This window comes from Limulus polyphemus, unplaced genomic scaffold, assembly GCF_000517525.1.
Source record: "Limulus polyphemus unplaced genomic scaffold, Limulus_polyphemus-2.1.2 Scaffold850, whole genome shotgun sequence".
NCBI classification, from domain to species: Eukaryota; Metazoa; Arthropoda; class Merostomata; order Xiphosura; family Limulidae; genus Limulus; species Limulus polyphemus.
Window position 1 is genome coordinate 328,555 of NW_013666460.1, and position 4,498 is coordinate 333,052.

Consider the following 4,498-nt stretch of genomic DNA (forward strand, 5'->3'; position numbering starts at 1 on the left):
CTAAAGTTTCGTCGGAACGAAGTTACGGAAAGTTAATTAACAAACGGAGACGTAACAATATGTTAGAAATAAATTGTGTGAAAGTTGGGATTTTTGTGTTATTTATCATAGCATCCACCCACACATTTTTTAAAAGTTCATAACCAGGACAAAGAACGAGATACTTCATATAGCTTCACAATATATGATCGAGAAGTCCATGTGCGCTATATAGAAATGACTAAATATGAGATTGAGCTTCCTGTGATAATGAGGAGGAGAGTGTCATAATATCACCAAGAGGGGAAATACTCATTCCAGGAGTTATTAGGAATAAATCTATATGTAGAGACTTGGGCATAGTATATCCTGAAGGATTGATGGTTGTAAAATAAAGTTGTCATACATGACTTTACTCAAAAAAAGACTTAAATCAGCTAACGATGAAATGAAAAGTTGTTAAAATTTTGATAATGATAAGACTGGTTTCCATCGAGGTGAGATGGATTGGTTGTAAAGGCTCCACTGCAAGAAAGGACAAATTACAAACTCATGTAGATGCTGGGAAGGACGAAATATTGCATTGAAAAGAATCAATGACGTGGTTTAAAAAGTCCAGAAGGACAAGCAGTTCAAGCCAGAAGTCATCCACCATGATAATGTTTGTAAGTATGTTGATGAAAAAAATGACCAACTGGGTAACTTCAGAAAAGAAATTGTCAACAGAAAATAAACCTATTGAGGAGCCTAGAATTCCTGATAAGATCAGTTTAAAAGGACCACCACAGTTAAAGTCACCTTTGGATTTACTTGACCACCTATCTAGGGAGAATTATTTCCCCAGTAATAGGACAGTAAATGATAATAAAGGACAAGAAACGACAGTACATTATGAATATGAATATCAATGAAGCAGTGGGTTAATGAGTTGAAAAAGAATGAGAGTTTACGAGGTATTTAGTAAGTGATTCATTTCAGTATTTGTAAAGAGAGTTTTGCATGCATTAAGCTAATCAATTCATTAACAAGGAAATTCTATAAGCATGTTTATTTGTAAGTTATTCATACCATTAGTCTTGTAATGTTTATTCATACATTGCGAACTTAGACCTACAGCTTATGTCAAAATGAATGTAGCCTGTAGGAAATGTTATAAAAGAAATAAATTCATTAGTTATTGTTACATGGACTGATCTTGGAATTATTTTCACCAGAGAATCCAAAAGAACTTGTGAAGTGATAGAATATATTACAAAAATGTGTATTCTGCTTGAGGTAGCCATCAATGCTGGAGATTTTTTGTATGGTGTGTGTGTGCTGAAAACCATTGAGCAAAATCATAAACCCTGTATATGACTGAAACTACCAATGTGCAGCACCCTCATATGTCAAGTCAATGTGTGCTACTACACCTTCATCACCCCTAATTCCCATGGAGTTGAAGGTGATATCACACATCTGTAGATGATGTATGTATGTTACAGCCAATGATGCTGTGGTAGAATGATCAGTCACCTGATGATCATATTGTAACAAAAATGATATAAGGTCTTCTGCTAGATCAGAACCTCTTTATTTTCTGATTTCCACTTGATTATCAATGTGAATAGTTCAACAGAGAACCACATGGAGGGAAGAGAGTTATTGATCGATTCACAAGTCCAGAAGAGGTATTCATCATTTTTCTATGGAAATACACACACACACTGTATTTTTGTCATCTCTTCAGTAAAGATTGTTTTCACATGCCATATATACATGTATGTCCAATCTATTTATTTTTCATGCAGCTTAAACTGTTAAAAGAGGTGCTAATTGAATAAGACCTGATGTGGGTAAAACGACTATAATGGGACACACATGATGTTACTACATGCAATAACTCATAACAGCCAGTAACTTATCAACCAATGTTAGAATTTATCTATGAACTCAGAACTGCCAATACACTGAATCAGTCGGTCTATAAGGTTTGACTTTCTTGTAAAGTAAGGTTATTTCATTATATTTCTTAAGTTCTTCTTGTTAAATGATTACAGATTAAGCACTGATTAAATTGGTAACTTTTTGCAAATGTTTGTACTCAGTATAATGCTTTTTGTTTTACTATATGATAGTAAGATTCTTACTATCGTATGGCATCACCCAATTTTTTCTCACTTTTTCCGAATCATCATTTGTTTGAGGCCCTAATGCATGTAGGTGCAAATGTGTTTCATGGAGGATATAGTACTGTCTAATTATTACATCAGAAGTTTATAGACTGTCTGGACATTGCATCAGCAATTTTTTTGGCTATAAACAGAGGTTCTTACTGAGAGTCAGTTTTGAAGTGTATCTGCTACAACGTGCGTGTGATGCTATCATGGCCAAGGGTTACATGTTAACTCCAAATAAAAAATCAGGTCATTGTTTCTTTGAGCAAAGAAGGACCTTCGACAAGGCAGGTTGCTAGAAGAATTAACTTTAATCAGTCTACTGTGGACCACTGGGTGTGGAGATATAGAGAAACTGTGTGGAGTGGCTGAAGGGAAGAGGTAGGAAGAAAGCTACCACAGTAGCTGATGACCATGTTTTGAAATGCGTGAGTCTGCAGAATTGTTGACTGCCACCAACAAATTTCAAAGGAACATGGCAGAAAACTTCAGGGGTCACTGTCACCAAGTGCAATGTCCAGTTTCGCCTGAATTCAGCTGGTCTACCAGCAAGATGGCCAAGAAAGAAACCCTTCCTCACCAACAAGATGAGGCTCAACTGAGCCAGAGAGAATACTGACTGAACTGAAGCAACGTGGATGAAATTGATCTTCTGAGACAAATCAAAGTTCAACCTGTGTGTTTTGATGGGAAGCACTTTGTACAACATCACTGTAGAAAAGAATTTCATCGAGCGTGTGTGAATGCAACTGTAAAGCATACACAGGGTCAGGTGACATGGGGCTACATCTTTGTTGTAATACTGTTATGTCTCCGTTCGTTAGTTAATTTTCCGTAAATTCGTTCCGACGAAACTTTAGCGACACAAGTCCTTTCTTAAATAAAACTGGTTTATTCTTTCTGAATATAACTTTGCAATACACTTAATTTCAACAGTCGCGCTATAACAAACGCTATAATTCTCAACGAACGTCTCACGTGCTCGCCTCAACAATACTCAGTTCAATTACACATATACTGTTCCCGTCACTTTGTGACCGTCTTATATATATAAGACTAACACATATCTAGTAAACGCTAGAGCATTCATGAAGGAACAGGATATTTCGAGAAGAACATGGCGTGATACTAGTCACGTGACCTCGCTGACGCAACAATACGTTTGTTATGGTTTGTTTGTTAATAAAGATGCATATACATTGGCGTCTGTAGGAGGAGGGCAAGAGGGGCACTGCCCCCCCCCCATGGAAAATGAGAGACATAATTCTTTCTTTGTTCATTCAGCTTATATATATATATAAATTTACAACTTTTTTATTCACTTCACAATTTTACACTACTTTGCCTCCCCCTGGAAACATTTACTACCTTGGAAAAATTTGTGAAGACGTCCATGTGTTTGGATGACTGAAATATGAGCCAGATGACTACTGCTTTACCAATCATGTCACAATCGGAAATCACTGATTGCCAATTATGTTCAGTAAAGTTACGATGTCATTGTGTAGTATTGTTGACAATTTAACTTTAAAAATTGTAACTACATAGAATGTACTTTGAAGCTTCATTGAATTTGAAATGGTTGAAGTTATCAATAAATGTGCCACAAAAAATCACGATTTCTTTCCCGTTCTTTATTTGAAGGAGTGAAAAATAAAAATGGGGACTAACATAACGTTATGTGACTGTGGTGAGAGACAAACAAATTGTTGAGGTTTCTTGACCTAAATTCGCCATTCACTTTAGCTATAAGTGTGAAGATTCTTGCTATAATTCTACACATTTTGAATTAAATCACTTTCTAAACCAAATGAAGTATTCCAACCAAAAGTCAAATAAAGTGACAATGTTAGAAAGTTTTAGAATTGGTTGCCAAAATAATTTTTAAAAATTAATCTTATCAACTATGATCCTAATGCATATGTAATGATTAACTTTCCAACCTTAAAAAAGAAAAAGAAATTACAACTTTAAATGCATTATGATAAAGAAGACCCACAATGTGCTGGTTAAATAATATAAAAGTTATCACCTCCCAACTCGACACACATGCTTTCATCGAATGTGTCTTAAACCTCAGCACTTACACTGTCACTTTTATCTAAAATCACGAAATATTAGCTTTTACTGTCGATAAAGAGTATATACTAGACCACCGTGACTAATTGGGTCACCCACTATTCAGAGGTTATGAAGAATTCAAAATAATTTCAATATTGCACCGAAATGAAGGTTTATTTTGAGATAATTTAATTAAATGTTTCAATCCATTCGTGTTATTCACAATTCAAGAAAGATATTTGATTGTTGGTCGGGAGTAAAGGAAGACCATTTCATATTTCAAAAAATGAAGTAAGAAGTTT